The 22,796-nt window shown below is 36.3% G+C and overlaps 1 long non-coding RNA gene across 1 annotated transcript; it reads right to left on the bottom strand.

Annotated features, from left to right (window-relative positions):
- Positions 1 to 18,145: 18,145 nt before the first annotated feature.
- Positions 18,146 to 21,959, bottom strand: LOC147536659 (uncharacterized). Its single transcript, XR_015225962.1, has 3 exons — positions 21,745 to 21,959; positions 18,736 to 18,838; positions 18,146 to 18,243 (listed from the first exon to the last, which is right to left on the bottom strand). It is a non-coding gene; the product is annotated as an uncharacterized LOC147536659 (long non-coding RNA).
- Between the last annotated feature and the right edge of the window lie 837 nt (positions 21,960 to 22,796).

The following is a 22,796-nucleotide window of genomic DNA, read 5'->3' as shown; positions in this document are numbered from 1 at the left end:
AAGGGAAAACAAAGAAGAATTGATTTATCTATGATTCACAAATAATAGGCATAGGAAGCACTCCGGCAACGTCTCTTATTTATAGGCTTAAGGTCCATATAGATCTTTGTTAGTTTGTTTGATCACAACTAATTCATTTTGGGACTCTTATGGGTGTCACTAAAATCCTTAGCCACACCATAGGGGTCCAAACAAACATATACTTCTCTATCATACATCCCAAAGTTAATAAGAGATGAAAGGTGATATCCCGGATACCAAATGCCATGCTTTGCCATACCTAAAGGTATAAGTAATCGCATTGAAGCTCTTCAAAGAGCTTCCTGGTGGGGAAAACCCAAATCCATCCATACTATTAACTGGTCTTCCATATGTCTTCCAAAAAAAATTAGGAGGACTTGGTTTTCGTTACCCGATTCTGGATAATCAAGCTTTCTTGTGTAAACTTTTCTGGCGTCTCATCAATAATCCTCATTCCCCGTGGGCTTCTATCCTAAAAGCTAAGTATTTCACCAAAGATCATAAACCTAAAGCGGCTAAAAACCATCACTCTTGGCTCTGGAAATCCATATCCAATCATGTTAACAAAGTGTCCAATCTGACCTTTTGGGATATTAATAAAGGTACGAATATTAATATTTGGCAGGACTTCTGGATACCCAATTACCCACCCCCTCTGACCAATACGAATAATAGCAATCTTACCAAAGTTTCTCAACTTATTAGGAATAATCAATGGGATACGAATACTTTATTTCAATGCTTAAATCGAGATATATGCAATGCTATTTTGAGTATTAATATACAAGATCAGCAGGATGACATAGCCAGATGGTCTCTAACCAAATCGGGTAAGTTCACTATAAAATCCATGTACTACTATTTACGTACTGAACACTATCCTTATGATATGAAAGAATGGACTTTTATTTGGCATTTGCCAATTCTGCCCAAAATCAAACTATTCCTTTGGAAATGTTGTACCAACAGTCTTCCGGTAAGAGAGAGAATTGGAAAATATATCGGTCATGTATATAATTGTGATTTCTGTCAAGAACAAGAAACTATGATTCATGTACTATTACATTGTGATTTGGCTAAGGTAATTTGGCTGCACTTCAATGTTATTTCAGTTAATATCCTTAACATTATAGACTGGATTACTTCATGGAAAGATATAGAAGAACAAATTTGTTGCCTTTTTGCGACAATTCTTTGGCATATATGGAAAGCAAGATGTGATAAATGTTTTGCATCTATAAATCATGTCCCGATGATGATCATAGATAATATCAAATGTATTACTAATCTCCAGAATCATCAAAGTACTCCACAGCAGATTGAAAAGGTTATTGGTTGGTCTCCTCCATCATCTCCTTTTGTTAAAATTAACGTTGATGCGACATGGAAATGTCCCATCTGAGTCTCTTAATATAGACGAGTTAGTCTCTCTAGAGCAGTTACTCTCACGAATTACTCTCTTTTATGTTCAGGTACCTTTTTACAGAGTTACGCGTGCAAAACGGATAAAGTCGGAAAGAATACAGACTAGGGGCATTTTGGTCATTTGTTGATTCTGACTTCTTGGTCAAGATTAGTGTTCGGATGGAAAGTAGAGTCCAAGACGAGTCCGTAGGCGAAAACGGAAGTCAAATCGGAGTCCGGATCAATAAAATATTCAAGGTCAAAGATTGGGGTCAAAATCATTTGACTAAAACACCTAGAGCCACGTGGCGCAGATCTATCAAGAGGACATGACGCGATCTGACGGTACCAGGAGTTCGTTGTATACTGTCGGGAAGCTTGGTGGGTCACTCGGGTGTTTTCGGGATGAGTTATAGGCTCTGATTCGGTGCATTGCGATCTTTGTTACTTGGGTGCTCCTGTACACGGGATTTTTCATCCAACGGCAGGTGTTCGTCAGATTTGATCTCGCGATCAAAAGACCACTGTCGTATGTGCTCCAACAGGCTGCGTCGCACGGGATCGGGCTCACCTAACGATCAGCCAAATTTGAATTTGGCACTCTCCCGATTTCTTCAAGAACTGTTATAGTAGAGAGAGAGAAAATTGAGAGAGTTGGATCTCGGTTGGAGATTATAGAGAGAGAGAAACCGAGAGAGAGATGGAATCAAAACAGAACCGTGAGGGAGGGGATTCGATCTCAGCATCTCTCTATAAACAGAGAGGAGACAGAACATAGAAGGCATCACGGGTTGTAGAGTCTTAGTGAAGGAGAACAGTAGAGAGAGAAAGAGGGAGACCCGAGAGCTTCATCATCTGATTTCTTTGTTTTCCTTTTATTTCTTTGGTTGTAGTTTCTCTATTTGTGAGAGATAGAAAGATTACAGAGAGATAGAGAGTTTACAGAGAAGGAGATTGTAGAGAGAGAGAGACCCGAGAGCTTTAATGGATGTATTTCTTTGATTTTAATTTTATATCTCTTTGATTATAATTAGTCTGTCTTTGTGAGAGAGATAGAGAGAGAGAATTAACAGAGAGATTAAGAAAAGAGAAAGAGAGAAACAGAGTTGGAGAAGACGAGAAAATAGGTGAGAAAATTATTTCCCCAGAAGGAATCCATTTCCGGGAAGACGAGAAAATCGTTTTCCCAGAGGGTACGTTTGGCAGATTCTTGAAAAAACAGAAGGAAATCACTTCCTTAGGCTCTGTTTGGTGGGAAAATCGCAGAAAAGTTAAGTTTCTTTCTTCTTTTTCTTATATTACTTCAAATATTTATCGTTTCTAGCATGAGTAGCTAAGTCTTTTATATCTAGGGTTTTAGATGAATTCATAATAATTATTTTAACGATAAATTTATTAAAGTTTTTACCATTTTAACGATAAAATCTTCCGGGTTTTTAGACCGTTCATGGACTAAAACTTGAGTTATATAAAGAACTCTCTAATTAGATCAAAATTAAATTGTCGTTAGAATTATTAGGAAGACGGATTCGAAAACCCTGGGTTCCCTTTTTCTGAATACCGACTTATTTCTTTATTTATTTTTGAGTTTTATATTTTATTTCTATTTTACCACCATCAAACCAATTTTAAATCTCAATAGTTTTAAGGTTAGAATTTAGTTTAACTTAGTCTCTGAGGAACGAACCGGTCTTACCGGAACTATTACTTGACGCCCGTATACTTGCGGGTGGAGACCTTTTAGGGTAACCTTTTAGGCCCATCAGGTGTATTATGCACGATGGCCAGGCAAATTTCCTTGCGGCGGCAGCTTTCACTTTTCGGGGTCAAAATGCTGAAGAATGTGAATGCGGTGCCATCTTCAAAGCTCTCGAATGGTCTGTTAAAAAGAAGATTGTTTACCTCCACATTGAAAGTGACAACCTAAATATAGTTCAAAAACTCAACAAGGAACAAACAGACATAACGTGGCATACTGAAAAGATTATAGATAAAGTACAACAGTTGGAGGCCAATTTCACCAAGGTGATATATACTCATATCCCCAGAGAAGGCAACTATAAAGCGGACCAGTTGGCAAAATGGAGTAGAAGGAACAAAGGAACATGGTTGTGGCTTTCTTTATTAGATCTTCCGCAGGAGTTGTATAATGTTTTTTAGATAATTCGGTTGTACCTCAACAAAAAAAAATGTATATATATCCCTTTATATAGAAAAAACATCCTTAGCAAATGTGAAAATCTCTCGTCTAAAGTACGGTGGAGAAAGCAGAGGGGCTTTCATCAATACCATATTGTGCTTGAATGGGTAGCTTAAATGTTATGTTTATGGAAATGTTTCATCTTCATTAGGAAATTTCTTTATTAGATGAGTAAGACAAGTGTCTCTCTTTTGTCTAAGTCACATCTGAAAAATGATTTGAGGTTTCAATTGATCCGAGCATATTCAGAATCTTTGTTTTCTTCTCTCGCAATGTCTAACTCATCTAAACAGTTGATTTAGATTGGCTTTGAGTTCGTTATGAACAATTGATTCCCTAAGTGATTTTTTTGGGTTATTTCCCAAATGACTCCCTACTTTATGACCAACTTCCTGCGTAGCTCACTTACTTTAACAAAAATATCCAGATGACTTTTTTTCCTGTTACCATTAAATGTTCGTTAGCTCTCTCTCCTCCATCTCATTACCTCTCTCGCCACCTCATCATCTTCTCCGATAAGGTCGTCGGCGGGTCAAAATTTCCGACGACCTTCATACTTAATTTTTTTCTTTCTCTCTCCACCTCACCCCTCTCTTCTCCGACAAAGGTCGCCGTCCAGAAACTTTTCCGGTATAAAGGTCGCCAGTAATTTTGACCGGTCGACGACCTTATTGGAGAAGATGATGAGGTGGCGAGAGAGATGACGTGGCAGAGAGAGGTGATGAGATGGAGGAGGGAGAAAAAATATAACGGATATGTGACGGTAATAGATAAAAGAGGCCGTCTGGGTATTTTTGATAAAGTAGAGGGCTACGCGGGAAGCTGGTCATAAAGTATGGGCCATTTGAGAAATAACCTTATATTTTTTTTATTCAACAGAAGATCGTGGTTTAAATTTAGTTTATTTTTTGTTGAACTTGAATTTAGTTGTTTTATACTGAAAAAAATATAGAAGTTTCTTTGCAAGCTCTAAGTTACACCCTTTGAAATTGGAAAAGAAATTAGAAAGCGATAGAAAAATAACAAATGAAGAATATATTTAAGTTAAACCCTATCGCTGAGAAAGAATTAGAGGAAAATCAATAAAGTCTTGGGAGAATTCACCAGTGAAATTGGAATATTTGGGTGTTCAATACTACCAACTACATCCTTTGGCCACTTTGTACCAATACTATGACCATGGTAGGAACCATGAAATCTCTGTTATGCTAGAATCTGGGTAGATTACCTAGCCTTAAGTTCAACAAAAAAAGTACCTAGCCTTAAGGTGAGTTTGTCCCTGAAATTTTATTCAAACAGTAAAAAATAATAATTACAGTTGCCAAAGAATTATGTTAGATTATTTATCGCTTCTCCTTAATTTATTTGAATCATCTGATGGTTATAAATGACTAACCAGAAAAAACAAATGTTACCACGAGATGTATACTCTATGTCTCTACCTTCCCTACTCAGGGAAAGATAATGGAAGAGAGAGAAAAAGTGAATTTGAATCTACATTCATTCTATTCATTATATTAATGGAGCTGCAAACACATACTAGAATTGGAAAAATAAAAGACCATAGGACACAAAAAGTTATTTACATCAAAGGGTTGTGCTAGACTATGGAAGTATTTCCAACAAATTTAAGGCAACTAATTTTGACTTAAGTTATATATAATTTTTTGTTTAGTTAGTGAAGATATATATTTGAAATGACAAAGGGGAGAAAAGAATTCATTTTTTTTATAACCAATGTCCTAATAGAATCGGAAAATCTCTTAAACCTTTCACAAAATTTAAAAGAAAGAAACAAAAGGGCATATATGTTTTACATTAGAAATGAAAATTCTTTTAATGCTTAAAATAAGTAAACACCGTTGTATATTCGTTTCAATCAAACACGAAGTAATCTGGTTTTTCAGCGTCACAACTTGAAGTGGAGTAGCGTATTGAGCACGTGAGAGTCGTGTCTATGTGGCCTCGAAAAAAAGGAAGATGAAATTATAGATGATATTGTGGCCCCAAATGTGATCCAAAAATCACTTGGCGGCAAATGGTGAACCAAGACTGGCAACGGGAAATTGTGCATGATTGTTCGGTGGAGCTCAAATATGTGAATCCTATGTTTATTCATGTAGATAATGTATCTCAGCATCTCCACCGTAATAACCCAGATTAAGATAATTTTACAATCTATTAATCACGTCTAGGAGTTAATATAACAAGAACAAAAATATTATAAATTTAATCACATTTACGAGTTAATATAACAAGAACAAAAATATTATAAATTTAGTTTTCTCAAACATTTCAATCATGTTTTTAGTTTTGAGATGGTAAGAGAACTCAAGAGTAAAAAAATCATTTGGAAAAAAAAATCATTTGGAAACAAAAAAAACACAAGTGACCTTTTTCTATGAGAAAGAAGCTCTGTTGTACAACCCAATTTGTTTATAGGCCTTAGGTCATGCCAAATAAGAGATCTTGTTTGTTTGTTTTATCATACCTAATTCATTTGGAGGCAGTTCAACAAAAAAAAATTCATTTGGAGGCGTTTAGGGTGTCAATGAAATTACTGAGGGGTAGTGGATTGGGACTTTCACAGACATTCATAGGTAAATTGTCCCGTAGACAATTCGGGTGATTATTATAGACAAAAATGTCTTCATAGACATTTTCAAGACATTGAGTTAGGCTTCAAATAAAAAAAGACATCGAGTTTGTAGACAAAATGTCTTTATAGACATTTCAAGACATTTGATCCATAGACAAAATGTCCTGGGGACATTTCAAGATCTTGAATCAATTGACAAAATGTGTAATGCATATTATATTTGTACTAATCAAAAATACATTTTTCGACTTTCGTAGAGATCTGTGAATGTCTGCAGACATTGATAGACCTTTGGTGGATATTCATTTTTTTTAATATTATTATTATTGTTTAATCACATGAAATAATATATTTGTACTAACATTTCAAATATATATTTTTCGACTTTCGTAGACATTTGTAAATATTTGTGGACATTGATGGACATTTTGGTAGACATTTATTATTTTAATATTATTATTATTGTTTAATCACATTAAATAATGTATTTGTACTAACATTTCAAATATATATTTTTCGACTTTCTTAGACATCTGTAAATATTTGTGGACATTGATGGACATTTTGGTAGACATTTATTATTTTAATATTATTATTATTGTTTCATCACATGAAATAATATATTTGTATGAACATTTAAAAAATATATTTTTCGACTTTCCTAGACATCTGTAAATATTTGTGGACAGTGATGGATATTTGGTGGTCATTTATTATTTTAATATTATTATTGTTGTTTAATCACATGATGGACTCCAAATGTCTCTTGTTTTTTTTAAAGACATTTTGGACTCCAAATTTGTCCCAAACTTCACAAAATCCATCAAACTATGAAGTCTACCAAAATCCGCAAACATTTTGTTTATAATTGAATGCTACAAATATTCGGGATTTGTAAATGTCTAGATTTGAATGCCTCATACATTTCAGGATTTTCGAATATCCGAATTTGAATGCCTCAAATATTTCAGGATTTTTCAAATGTCCGGATTTGAATGTCTCAGACATTTCAAGATTCTCAAATGCCTAGATTTGAATGCCCCAGCTCTAAGTCACACTAATGGGGTTTCAAATCAAATTGACCGAGAAGAATACACCAGTCGGTGGCTATGGTGGCCTATTTACAGGAACCCTCAAATTTTACCGTGCTCACCCAAGTTTCAACTTCATGCATTCATATTTGACCTGGTCTATAGGGGTTAAGTCAATTACTCTTTTTGGATATATGGACTAAGCTAGTCATTACAAGGCATCAAGGCCGCCTCAAGATTTCAGTAGGCGTAAATCGAATTTTGAAATTGAGACCCTTTCGTTAATCTGAAAGATATGATTTGGTTTTTCTCGCTTGAACCTATGAAAATGAAGAAGAAAAATGGAAAAATTCTTTTAAGTAGTTTAGTGTTCCAAGAAGATTTTAGATTTTGTAGTAACTTAAATACGAATAGAATACTAGTTTTAAAAGTTCGTGAGCCTATAATTTTACTGACTACCGGCTATTATAACTGTCAGTTTAGTGGATTTAACTACTATGGTACTTTTTAGAAAAAAATTAGGTGCAAACAAGAAAAATGTTACATGTTAATTTATGGGGGGGGGGGGGGGGGGTAGTGGAGCAAGACTTTCGCGGACTCTTGAGAGTCCGCGAAAGTCTGAGGCATTCAAATCCAGACATTTGAGAGTCCACGAAAGTCTGAGGCATTCAAATCCAGACATTTGAGAGTCTATGAAAGTCCGAGGCATTCGATTGTAGACAAAATATGTCCCAGACTTTGGTGGACTTCATAGTTTGATGAATTTGTGAAGGATTTGGGACAAATTTGGAAGCCAAAATGTCTTTCAAAAAACAAGAGACATTTGAAGTTCATCATGTGATCAAACAACAATAATAATATTAAAATAATAAATGTCTACCAAATGTCCATCAATGTCCACAAATATTCACAGATGTTTACGAAAGTCGAAAAATATATTTTTGAAATGTTAGTATAAATATATTATTTCATGTGATTAAACAATAATAATAATATTAAAATAATAAATGTCTACCAAATGTCCATCAATGTCCACAAATATTCACAGATGTCTACGAAAGTCGAAAAATATATTTTTGAAATGTTAGTATAAACATATTATTTCATGTGATTAAACAATAATAATAATATTAAAATAGTAAATGTCTACCAAATGTCCATCAATGTCCACAATATTTACAGATGTCTACGAAAGTCGAAAAATATATTTTTGAAATGTTAGTATAAATATATTATTTCATGTAATTAAAAAATAATAATAATATTAAAATAATAAATATCTACCAAATGTCCATCAATGTCCACAAATATTCACAGATGTTTACGAAAGTCGAAAAATATATTTTTGAAATGTTAGTATAATATATTATTTCATGTGATTAAATAATAATAATAATATTAAAATAATAAATGTCTACCAAATGTCCATCAATGTCCACAAATATTCACAGATGTCTACAAAAGTCGAAAAATATATTTTTGAAATGTTAGTATAAATATATTATTTCATGTAATTAAAAAATAATAATAATATTAAAATAATAAATATCTACCTAATGTCCATCAATGTCCACAAATATTCACAGATGTTTACGAAAGTCGAAAAATATATTTTTGAAATGTTAATATTAATATATTATTTCATGTGATTAAATAATAATAATAATAATATTAAAATAATAAATGTCTACCAAATGTCCATCAATGTCCACAAATATTCACAGATGTCTACAAAAGTCGAAAAATATATTTTTGATTAGCACAAATATAATATGCATTACACATTTTGTCAATGGACTCAAGATCTTAAAATGTCCCCAGGACATTTTGTCTATGGATCAAATGTCTTGAAATGTCTATAAAGACATTTTGTCTACAAACTCTCAATGTCTTGAAAATGTCTATGAACACATGTTGTCTATAATAACTCATCCGAAATGTCTTGAAATGTCTACGGGACATTTTGTCTATGAAAGTCTGTGAAAGTCCCGCTCCACTACACATAACCAAAACATAATTTATTGAACTACAAAACTATTTACTAAATTTTATGTTAATCTTGATGTTTAAATAGATATCAAGTACATGAACCAGAGAGATTGAGAAAAAGGATAAAGCAGGTCGGTGTGGTGGTTGGAACAATAGACCTTTTAACAAACACACCACACTTCACCGATTCATCTACGAGGTTCATAGCCACCTTTTTAGGTGGTTTTGGGCCTAGGCCAGTTTCGCAAGGCATTGATAATCAAGATGTGATAAGCACGATAACCGCCTGGATTTTAACTCTTACTTTATTTAAAACCCAACTAACTTACTTTATTTAAATACAAATTTAATAAATCTTGGTTTAACACTACCATAAGTTTGAATTTGGGACCTCTGTGTTGTGAAGTGAGTGGGTTATGTCAATTGATGAATTATTAAAAAATATATATTTTTTATGCCATCAATCGAAGCCATCAACCATCACCATCAACTACCACCATCACCATTATCTCTCTCGATCCTGCCATTTTTGAGTCAGTCTCTGAGTCACGCACCACACACAAACATACGTTGACTTTCATTTTCATCTTCTTCACCGCCACCACCTCTACCTAAGCCTCTACCACCGCTAAACAGCCAACGCCACCAACAACTACCTTGCCGCCACCATTTATCTCTCTCAACAAGAAAATGTGAAGGCGACAAAATGATGGCGGTGATGGTATTTGTCGTCAGTAGCCACATTTGTGGTGGTGGGATGGTGGTTGCAATAGTGGAGATCGATGAAGGTGGTGGTGAGGATGAGAGAGAAACAGTTGGGCGGCGCCTTTGTCCGAGCTCACTTAATCTAATTTTTGAGGTCGGTGATACGGGGAAATAAAGAAATTTTTCGGGGTACAAAGTTTTAGGTGGAAACAAAAAAAAGTTGGAACTTTTTGTTTCCTCCAAACACCACAACCCTTATAAGTTTCAACTTAATCTTCCTTCTCTTCATCTTCCACTACCACCATCAACTTCAGCGAACTCCAACACCAATTCTGGTGACAGCTCCACCATCAACTCGGATAACATTTCTTCCTCTCTCTTCTTCCTTTTTTTTCTTATCTTCTCTTCTCTTTTCTCGCTCTCTTTCCCTCTCTATCCCTCTTCTTTTCTCACCTATGTCCCGACGAAGGGGAGGGTTCCTTTGCTGGAACCCTCGTCCACACGAAGGATCGCTTGCAAAACCAGACATGTTGTCTGACTCTACCATACGAAGCTTCATCTAGTAAAACTAGATCCAGAAGTACATATTTAGACTACCTTCGTCTCGAAAACCAGACGAAGAGATCCGGCGAAGGGGTCCACCCCGTCGCAGGAATTTGCAAAGAGAATAAAAAGGCAAAGAGGAATGGAGATAGAAGATAGGGAGAAAAGTGAGAGAAAACAAAGAGAAATATGAGAAGATGGAGAACTTCGGCGAGTTTCACTGGCCGTCGACTGTACCAACGACATAAAAATAATGGTGTGTATAGGAGAAATTTTTTAGTTTTCCACCCTTTGATATTTTATTCCTCAAAAACTTTTCTTATTTCCCTAAACATCGATCATTTTTAAATGTGGTGGTGTGTTCTAATAACATGTTTGGGCCTAAACACGCCAGAATGAGGTTGTTTGTCTTTAACCGGGTTGTGTAAAAACCTAGTGTGCCTATTACACTTCTCTTTTTATGATGTGGGAGGTTCTACACGCGCCCCAGAAGACCTCTTTTGCATAAAGACACTCTAGAGAAGAAGGCACTCATTTGGATTGTGATTCCTAGGAACCACATTCCGTTCCCGCGTTATTACCGCCCGCCTAACATAGCCTAAGAGTCCAGTTATGACGGGAAAGTGAAAGTGAGAGAAAATGGAGAACTAAAAGTATGGAGTTTACTATCTCTTCCATTTATGCTTGATCCACCGATCAACCCAATAAATCGGAAGCTACTTCATCTCTCTCTTTCTCTCTATATATATATATATAATTCTATTTATTTCATTTGATTGTATCTTTGTATTTAATTTGTTTATGTTCATTTCATAATTGATATAAAAATTTGTTTCAAATTTTGTATTTTGTTTCTGGTGGATTAAGGTTTGTTTCTTTTTTGGGGGGTTAATTTCGTTTTGGCCCCCGATTTGTGACCAACTCGCCGTTTTGGCCACAATAAGTCCGTTTTGGCCCCAATAAGTATCCGGCAGTTCGTTTTGGTCCCAAAGACCAAATTTTTTACGAAATTATCCTCGGAGACCAAAATAGAATTATTTATAAAAAAAGGGTAAAAACAAAAAAAAGCTACATCCCACTTTTCTTTGTCATCCACTTCACCTTATCTCTCCTCCATCACACCACCCCCTCTCCACCTCACCATTCTTCTCCGACGAAATGTTGCCGGCCGGAATAAGAGAGAGAAAGAAGAAGAAGAGGAAGAGAAAGAAAGAAGAAGAAGAGAGCGAAATGGAGAATTTTTTTTTGTTAAAGGTGGTCGGCCGTAATTTTTATTCCGGCCGGCAACCTTTCGCCAGAGAAGAAGGGTGAGGTGGACAGAGGTGATGTGGTAATTGTTAGTTGAGGTGGACAAAGAAAAAGAAAAAAAAACAAATTACAGAAATGCCATGGGGGTAGAATTGGGAGGTTGGAAAAACTTGGGGTCAATTAACAAATTTTTGGGGCCAAAACGAACTGCCGGACACTTATTGGGGCCAAAACAGCGAGTTGGTCACAAATCGGGGGCCTAAACGGAATTAACCCTTTTTTTTGTTGAAAGCCTTTAGGGTATGTTTGATATGTGGGAAAGCAGGGTGGAAAAAATGATTTTGAATTTTTTATTAACCAAAACGTGTAAAACCGATTTCCCATGGAAAAAAGAAGTCGGAACTATTTTCCCACTCTCACAAAATCACACTCTCTCTCCTCCCGTATCCACCTCATTTCTCTCTCAAACTTTGGATCTGTCCGTCTCTCTTTTTCTGTAAGTCCTCATCAAACAGTACCATTTATGGTGATACAGTGAGAGTTCTCTTCTATGCTATGTGTTGGAATAAAACCTCATTTTTCCTGAAAACAGAATTTGAAATTATCTTGCCCGTCATCTTCACGCCGTTCACTTTCTCCGGTATCACCGTCATCAATGTACGGCGGCAGAGTGATCTTGAAACACAAGACTAAATACCAAAGCAGGAGGACCGTGAAAAGCAAACCCGGCAATCATAGCCCTCTCTCTCTCTCTAAGTTTTGTTTATAGAATGCATAGGGTAATTCAAGTTAGAGATTTGATGTATTTTAAATTGATTCATATAGGGTTAAATTCTTTTGGATTTGATTGAAATAACATTTATTCGTATACTCAATTAGGGTTTTTTGTTTGTTCAATTATGAGTATCATTTATTTAAATAAATCAAATCCAATACATGTGGCCAAGATAGTGGAAGGGAAAAAAATAGAACTCGAGTGGTTATTTATTTAGCTTTCTCTAGCATTTCAATTTTGGAACGGAGGGGATGAGCAAGAGAAAAGGTCTTACAAAAAAACATTTTTGGATAGATTTTGATAGAAGAAGGGGAAACAATCCTCCCAACTAATAAGGCATACCAGGCACTCTTGCAAAGTCTTATGTAATTTATAAGCTTAAGGTCATGTTATATAAAAGGTCTTGTTAGTTTTTTTTATTTTTTTGTTGAACAAGGTCTTGTTAGTTGGTTCCCTCACAACTAATTCATTTTGGGACTTTTATAGGTGTCACACAAATACTGAGCCACACCAATAGGGCTACACTTATGTTCATTACTTGACTAATTCAATGAGTCAAGGTAAGACCTAGACGCTAACGGATCAATCCATGAGAAAGTTTTTTTTTTTGAAAGCATACACTCTCTCCTCTCCTCTCGTATCCACTCGCCTTTCTTTCTCAAACTATATATTTTCAATTGATTCATACAGGGTTAAATTATGTTGGATTTGTTTGAAATAACATTTGTTCCTATGCTCAATATAGGGTAAAGTTTAATCAACCCTAGATTTTGATTTGATATGGATCATCTTTTCTTTGTTTATTTAAATTTAGCACTTGAGATTAAACAAATATCGTCTGTGAGAACTTGTTATCTTACTGATTTCTTCTTTACAGTACATCAGTACATGCTCTTTTGGATGAATTCATTAGATCAATTTCATACTAAAGGTGATGCCATGGGTATTCTAATTTATTGTGATGGATGAAAGAGTATGTCATTGCTTGAAATATATCGCTTTCCGTTGTTTGTTGATAACATATTTATGTCAGTTCGCAAAAATGGCGTGTTTTCTTGCATCTCTGTGTATTGACTTCTTTCTTGTTTGATGTGAAGAATAGAATCGCTGATATTTTTCTGTATTAGAAGTTAGGCTAGTTTCTATTAACGAAAAAATGATATGTTTTAGATCTTTCTTGGTTCTAATTCCCCCCTTGAGTTCATTTCCTACAGTTACTACTTCGTGGATTTCTTGTTATCTGCTAGATTTTTCTTAGTTGTAGATGGCGATTCTTAGTACTTTTTGCTTCAGTGCTCGGGTTGGGCTATAAGGTTTAGATTTCTGTGTCCAATCATCTCAATGAAAAAGATTGTCTAATCGTTTTTAGTACTTTTTGCTTCCTCTTCATCAACTAGTTTCTTGAAAAGATGATTGCGAAACTGATTTACTCGAGTCAAATTTTAGATTTTTATCCCTCGTAATGTCTGACTCATTTAAACGACTGATTCAGTTGACTCGATAAAAAAACATACTAAGATAGATGGGAATAAAAATATGTAATCCACCCTCTCTTATATTTCTCTCTCTTGTTGTCTTACTATCTCCTTATTATCTATGTAATGAGGATGACCATTACCATCATTATTGTCAAGAAAGGGATAACATAGTTGCTTATTTAGTTTTTTCCCAACAACGCCAATTGCCAAGAAAGGGATAGCATAGTTGCTTATTTAGTTTTCTCCCAACATTTCAATCATGAAATGTGTAAGGAAAATAATTTAGAAAAAAAGCAAGAAGGATAAGTTCGCATAGTTGCTTATTTAGTTTTCTCCAAAATTTCAATCATGAAATGTGTAAGGAAAATAATTAAAAAAAAAATCAAGAAAGAAAATAATTAAAAAAAAATCAAGAAGGATAAGTTTAGCTATCGTCACAACTAACAGGCATACGGTTTCCAGGGGCGAGCCCACATAGGGGCCCGTGGGGGCGCGTGCCCCCACGACCCTAATGTGACTCGTATGTTTTAAGTTACACTTGTCATTATATTATGTATCTACAGTTCCACGTTATAAACAAAATTCTTCTCTAGCTCAAGTGGTGAAATGCTTGGATTACATTGTGGAGGTCTTGGGTTCGACCCACACACAACACATTTTTTTCTTGAATTTCCGCTACTTACATTTTTTTCGTAGAATGTCTACTATTTACATTAGTTGAAAGTATTGTTTGGTTTAAAATGACTGCTTATTGAAAATACTTTATAAAGTGCATGTTTGGTCTAAAATTGATTCTTATGAATTCAACTAATTCCATTTTGGCCTCCTCAAAGAGACCAACTTAATAACACGACTTCGTAGAGATGATGAATTTTCTAAATAACTCCCTTAATTTTGATTCTGTCTGATTTTCTAGTGACTTGTATTTTGGACTTCAAGATTGTTTTTTTACACGTTTGTTATAGTAAACATGTTATTAGAAAGAAAAGTTTATCTTTATTTTTTTTCCATTACGATCACTTGCTCTTCATCATCTCCACCATCGTTTTCGTAATCTTCACCACTATCTCTTCATCCTTCCTTTGTTTTTTATTTTAATATTTTTTGGGAATGCAGTTGGGGGAAAGATCCCAAACCATATTGATGAGAAAATTATTTCTTGTTGTACATCAAAATTACTATGGAATATCTAAACTATAAATAAAATTTTGTTGAAATTTTGTTTTTTGATTCTAGCCTGATCGTATACTATGGAATTCTTTCACTAACTATAACAAAAAAAGTGCCCCCACTCATAAAATTTTCTGGCCTCGCCACTGACGGTTTCAACAAAAAAAACTAATAGGCATAAGAAACACTCTGGGAAAGTCTATGTTATTTATAGGCCTAAGGTCATGTTATATAAAAATTTTGGTTTGTTTGATCACAACTAATTCATTTCAACAGAAAAAAAAAAGGACTAATTCATTTTGGGTTAATACTAAGCTACGCCAATAGGGTCCAAAGTCCAAACATACACCTCTCTCATGCATCTGAAGTTAATAACGAATGTGAAGTCCTAGGGAGAGACATCAAATACCCTTGTATATTAAAAGTATCCTATGCGAGTTTGTGAACCTGTTCTCGGAACTACCGTGGAAAAAGCACAGGGGAAGTGCTCGCTGAAGCAAATTAAGACACGCATTGCAGGTAGAGTCTTAGGTATGAAAAATCCTAACCTTGGGTCAACACTTGGTTGCCCAAGTGGTTGAAAGTATTAACATAAATTCTAAGATCGTGGAGATCCTAGGTTCGATTATGAGAGAAGGTGGAATCCATGGTTATTGGCTCTTTATTATGTTATTGGGCTTTGGGCCCCTTTCTATAGCGATTTAATATCGGCAGTTATCGTGCTTATTACATTTTGATGATGTATCAATATCATAATGACTAACGTAGAACGTAGTCTATTTCCCAAAAAAAAAGGTTTATCTTCGCTTAATGTATTAACAGTATTTTGCCTTTAGTTGATGAATGGAAAGATCCGAGTTAAGCAACAAGCGGAACGGATAGTGATCGGAAAATAATTAAGGATGTGGGTAAAACCCGAAAGAGCTCTGTCACCTCACCTAAACCCAGAACTAAGAGGTCAGCATGAGTGTCTCAGTCGCCTTATTACCCGAAAGAGCTCTGTCACCTAAACCCGGAACTAAGCGATTAGGTCTACTTTAGATTCTAGAGCCAGTACCTTAAAACTAAAGAGGAGGGATGGATTCATGTGCCAATAGACTGTTAGAGCAGGAAATGAATACATCATCTGTGAGAACTTGATATCTTACTGATTTTCTTCCTTACAATACATGTTTTTTAAATGAATTTATTAGGTCAATTTCAAACTAAAGGTGATGCCATGGGTATTGGAATTTATTATGATGGATGAAAGAGTATGTCATTGTTTGAAATATATCCCTTTCGTTGTTTGCTGATAACTTATTTATGGTAGTTCCCAAAAATGGTATGTTTTGTTGAATCTCTGTGTGTATTGACTTCTTTCTTGTTTGATGTGAAGAATAGAATCGCTGATACATTTTTGTATAAGAAGTTAGGCTAGTTTCTATTAACAAAATTTCTCATTAGATTCTCTATCAGTAGTACTAACCCGTTACTTGTGCAGTGCCAATCATAAGGTACGTGAATTCATTGCATGTATCTAATATGGGTAAAAATCGGTTTTCCCAATTGAATTGAAACCCAACCACTTAAATTGAAACTCGAGAATCAGGAAAGGAAGTGATTCGGTTTTGTATTGAGAAAATGATATGTTTTTTATTTGGTTCGAATTTATGTGTTTCCGTCCATTTTTCTATGTTACTTCTTTGAGGAATCCGTATTATTGTGTGAAATCATAATTGTCTTTTGGGTAGATGGTGACTCTTAGTACTTTTTGATTGGATGATCGGGTTTGGCTATTAGGTTTAGATTCTCTCTGTTTTGAGCTTTTGGTTGTCAATATAGAAAGTGACAACCAAAAGCTCATCTATCACCTTCAAGATGCAAAGAGCGGGCAGTGGCAATCCCTCTATCACATCCAACAAATAAGGAAATTACTTCCACGGTTTCATCACATTTTTGTCGCTTATATCAACCGATCACAGAACATTCCAACAGACAAGTTAGCAAAATGGCCGCAGAGACGACCCTGGCTCAAAGCGAGCAATGTCTCGCTTTGGGCCACTAAATTTTTAGGGCCACATTTAAGATGGTGTTTATAGAATCATTGCTCGCTTTGGGCCACCAAATTCTTAGGACCACATTTATGGTGGTGTCTATAGAATTCAACCAATTAAATGTCTTACACCAGGATCAGCTCGTGACTAATTAACTTAAACTTTAAACTCTTGTAACAAGTGGGCCCCACCAGTAAGGTGGCTTTATTATTGTTGATCCGGCCTCACCAGAATTTTAATTACACGTGTCTATTTTTAAAAAGTCATGCTTGTGTACCTCTCGGCTCAATCTCTCCCTCTAATCTCTGAGACTCTGACTTCTCTCTCGGTCACTATTTCTCACCCCATTCCCATCCCCATCCGGCCAACTCCATGTTCATCTCTCTACATTTTTATATATTCTTGCCTTTCTCTTTCTTTTTGTTGAAGATCACCCATATGTGTTTATTAGTATGTTACCATGTACTCCATTGGTTAACATTTTTTGGAATCCTTTTTTTTTATGAGAAAACATTGCATTAACGAAACCACAAACATATAACATACAAACAAAATTACTAGAGTAAAGCAGAAATAAAAGAAGGTACAAAATTCCACACATTTCTATCCTCATTTCTTCTTCTCATTTTGCAAGCGCATCTGCCGGAGCATTGCAGTCTCTAGGAACAAAGGTGAAGATGATGCCCTCGAATTTATCTATAAGGACCTTTACTTGTTGCATAATCTTTATGGCTTGCTAGTGGAGTCCGACAGTTTGACCGTTGATGAAATTAACAAGAGATTGATTATCACTTTCTATATGAGCGTGAGTGATATTCAATTTGTAACGCCCACTGGATACTGGAAAGGATGGCTAGGCTTTCACATTCTTCCACGTTTTGGCACCGCACCGAGTCCGCTGCTGCTATAATGAAGTTAGACTCTTCATCCCTAATGATATATCATATTCCGGCCGGATCTGTAATATTGGTAAAAGAGGCGTCGACGTTCAGCTTTAAGTATGGTGTCGATGGAGGTCTCCATGTTTGTTGCTTAGTGTTCTTCCTGCATTTGTTAGTGATAACAGTCTCAATCTTGAGAGGAGTGATAGAAGCATTATTTATTCTGTCAATCATTTGTCTCGGGTTTTGTTGTTCGTGTTAAAACAGTTTTCACAACGAGCTTTCCATATGAACCAAAGGGTCTTGGCATATTGATTGGTGATATCCTCATTTAGATTTCTCCATTGATTAGTAGAGCTAATTTGATCTGTTCTAACCCGAAAATGAAACCATATTGCTTTTGCAAACGTGCAATGAAGCATTGCATGATCTAAAGTTTCGTTTTCATCACAGTTAATGCAAGAGTATGAGTCTCCAATGAAATTGCCTATCATAGCTTTTACGGGTAAGCTATTGGTACAACACTTCCATATAAATAGTTTAACTCGAGGGATAGTATTCTTGTTCCATGTAAAGAACCAGTTTGTTTGATCCTGCATATGATCTGTGCTTACTGTTATTAAATAATTATACATAGATTTTATTGAAAAATTACCTGATTTTGTTAACGTCCACATCGGTTTATCCTCTTGATTATTCTGAATGTTGATGCTCAGGATTGATCTGCATATCTCATTGTTAAAGCATTGCTGTAAAATCTGAAAATTCCAACTGTTATTAGTAATAAGTTGTGAAACCCATTTAAGGTTACGCCCACTTTGGTTAGTTATGGGAGGGGGGTGGTTCGAGATCCAAAAATCCTGCCAAATGTTAATGTTAACTCCTTTATTGATATCCCAGAAAATAAGATCTGTCATTTGATTATATTGCTTAGTAATCGATTTCCATGGCCAGGAATGAGTGGCTTTGGGAGGAGTGGGCTTATGGGATTTTGGGATAGTACTTACTTTTGAGCACGCGAACCCATATGGCTTTAGGATTATTGATAATGCGCCAGCTGATCTTGTTGAGAAAGGCCTAATTATCAAGAAGAGGGAAGCGCACCCCAAGTCCACCTAGCTTCCTGGGTTTGCAAATAGTAGACCAGTTGATTGTGTGGAAAGTTTTGGATTTTTCCCACCAGAAAGTCCTTTGGATGGACTCAATGTTGTTACATATGCCTTTTGGGATGGCAAAGAACTGCATTTTGTATCGGGAAACCGCCGCTGCGATAGTTGAAATGACTACCGAGCCACCAGCTTGGGAGAGGAGGTTGGATTGTCATTTGGCAAGTTTATTTTTAATTTGGGTGAGAAGGGGTTGAAAGATAGATTTTTTGTTTCTGTCAATGAAAAGATTAGTGCCGAGGTATTTATCGCCAGCCGAGGATTGATGAACTTTAAGTTCCCGAATTATCATACGCTTGAATTTCGGGTGCGAGTTTTTAAAGAAGAAGATATTGGATTTAGAGTAGTTTATCATCACGCTTGAATTTCGGGTGCGAGTTTTTAGAGAAGAAGATATTGGATTTAGAGTAGTTTATCATCTGACCGGATGCATCACTGAATTCTTTCAGAATATTTTTGAGATTGTGGATGTTGTCTAGTGAATTTTGATCGAAAATAATGCAGTCGTCAGCAAAAAGCAGATGGTTGATAGTAAGATCCGAATTAGAAATAGGGAAGCCGATGAAGGGGGTATGGTTATTCTGCTTATCAAGAAGACGGCTAAGGCCTTCCATGGCTATCGCGAAAAGGAAAGGCGAAAGCGGTTCACCCTGTCTAATCCCCCAGCTAACATCGAAAGTTAAACCGGGGCGCCCATTGACCAGGACAGCCATGGAGCTAGAGTTGAGGCGAGTACTAACGAGCTTAATCCAACTAGGAGAGAATCCCATCAGAAGCATAATTCTCTCCAGATAATGCCATTCAATACGATCAAAAGCTTTGGACATATCGAGTTTAAGGCCGAAATAGCTTTTTGCTCCATTGATTTTCTTATAGGAGTGAATTAGCTCTTGGGTTATGATGATATTGTCCGTAATTTGCCTACCCGGAACGTAAGCGGCTTGGAAATGGGATATAATCTCAGTAAGGGTGGGTTTGAGCCTGCTGGCCAGAATTTTGGTGATGATTTTATAGGTGGTGTTGAGAAGGCTTATCGGTCTATAGTCAGCCGGAGTTTGGGGAGTTTTGGTTTTGAGGATTAAGCAGATGTGAGTATGATTAAACATCGTAGGGAGAGTGGCTTCTCTGAAGAAGATGGAAACCATATGGAGGAGGTCATCTTTGACCGTATCCCAGTTGGCTTGGTAGAAGAGAGGGGGATACCCATCTTGGCCAGGAGCAGCACCAGGTTTCAGAGAGAAAGTGGCCTTACGGATTTCTTCAAACTCAGGAATGGCAGTTAAAGCTTCATTTTGGGATTGAGAGATCTGCGGATTGAAACACTCTATGAGATTGTTTGATAAGGTGGAACCAACTGAAGAGGAAATATTCTGAAGGTGAGTAACGAAGACAGTGGATATCTCAACTTCATCATTGGTCCACGAGTTATCAACCGTCTTTATGGAATGGATTTGATTTTTACGATTGCTCGTGGTGGCTTTAGCATGGAAGTATTGAGTCTTTCGATCACCTAAGTTGATGTTGGCTATTCTCGATTTTTCTTTACACAGGCTTTCTTGCTGGAGGAGGAGAGTTTCAATCTGGGTAAAGGTGGCTTTGAACCTATCAACATTTTTAATGGATTGAAGTTGCTGAGTGGGGCTTTTTATGTTATTTTCAATGTGTCCAAAGACTTCTTTATTCCACTTAGAAAGTTTAATAGCCAGGGAGTTAAGTTTGGTTTGGATTGGAGTGGAAATGGTACTCCAGTTAGTTTTGATGAAGTGCACACAATTTGGGTGGGACATCCAAGTACGAATGAATTTGAAAGGTTTACGCCCAAGAGAGGAGTTTGGCTTGGTGGAGAGAAAAATGGGGTTATGATCAGAACCTAGAGTCAGAAGATGGGTAAGCTTAGAGTGGGGGTAAGTGGTAAGCCAATTGTAATTCACTAAAGCGCGATCCAGTCTCTCTTGGATGAGGTTACCACTAAATTGTTTGTTAGACCAGGTGTAGGGGTAGCCCACAAAGCCTATGTCCTGAAGACCCATATCATTAATAGTCTGTTTACTTTGGATAAGTGAAGTCTGAGAGACCTCTTTGCCTCCTAGTTTTTCAGACTGGTCAAAAATGCAGTTCAAGCCACCTAGACAAGCCAGGAGGTGTGGGAAGCAGGGGCTTGTTGGGCCAAGATTTCCCACGGTTTCATTTTATCCTTACTGTACGGGCTTCCATAGAAGCCCGTGATATGAAGATGTTTTCCTTGACTGTGTGTGTACCTTGCACATGAATCATGCTATTGTCAGCGTAGATAACCTTTATGTCAAATTGGGGAGACCAGTATAGAGCGAGCCCACCTGCTTTATTAATCGGGTCTATCGCATATTTCTCATAAATACTAGTCAGATTCAGTAATTTGTCAAGGTTTGTGTTGAGGCATTTGATTTCAGACAGGAAAAAAAAATCAGGATTATGCTCTTTAATGAGCCTGCTGAGGTGTTTACGATTAGCAAAATTACCACAACCACGGACGTTCCAAGCTAAGATAGAGAGCTCCATTGCTGGGAAGGGGAGGTCTGTCGCCCCTGGGGAGGGTCACAAATCCTAAACCAAAACCTGTAGAAACCAGGAACAAAGCCAAACAGAACACGAAACAAACCAAACAAAGCTAGACAAAACAAACGAAACGAACGATGAAGAAAAGAAAGCAAAGTAATAGACTTCACGTAAACACCAACTGAGGTAGAAGAACTAAAAGAGACAAAGTAAGGATATATCAAACCTTAAGACCTAATAAAATGAAAGAGAAACTCACATGCATTACAGAGGAACAATAGCCTAGTAATGAATACCAAAAAAGAAAATTCTGGGCGAGATTTACTTCCTTGCACCGACCAAGAAACAAATAGACTAAAAAATTACCACATGCAAACAGAAATTGGGAACCAACATAGCACCTAGGTAAAGAGAAACAATCACTAAGTTACTCCCATGGCCATTGAAATTAAATCAAAAGGTAAATTAGGTTTACCTGGCTGAAAGATAAGAGTAAATCAAATCAAAGGAAAGAGTGATGGAGTGTACCTTCCCTGGTTGATGGATTGATGTTGCAGGCCCTAAGAGTAACAGTACTATTGTTGTTATGACCAACCCCTCCAGACTTGGTTGTTCCTCTTGTAGATTTGAATGCTTCCTTGAGTTGATTTGTCGAAACAATTAGTTTTATAGGTGGTGTCGATGTAAGAGCTTGACTGTCTGGAAAGAAATTAGGGTTGGGATGAATGTCGGTTATGGTGGGTGATTTGCTAAACCTAGGGTTTCTACAATTGGGTGTTGAAGGAGCTTCGTTCAGCCAAAATGGTGCATGTTATCAATTTGCTGGTTTGGGTCTTCAAACCTTCATGGATGGGGAGATAGTAGGTTAAATGGTTGAAGAAAGGAAGATTGGAGATTGAGAGTTTATCGGGTAGGGTGGAAAGGGGGGAGAAATTTTGGGACTTTCTCTCTCCTCAAAAAACCCTCCGAGCAGTGGAATTAGCTGAGTGGCAGACGGCAAACGTGTGTTATCTCT

This window comes from Eschscholzia californica, unplaced genomic scaffold, assembly GCF_041429995.1.
Source record: "Eschscholzia californica isolate CP2 unplaced genomic scaffold, dmEscCali1.0.p SCAF_5, whole genome shotgun sequence".
Classification (NCBI taxonomy): Eukaryota; Viridiplantae; Streptophyta; class Magnoliopsida; order Ranunculales; family Papaveraceae; genus Eschscholzia; species Eschscholzia californica.
The sequence above is the reverse complement of the archived record's forward strand: the minus strand, read 5'-3'. Positions and strand labels throughout refer to the sequence as shown.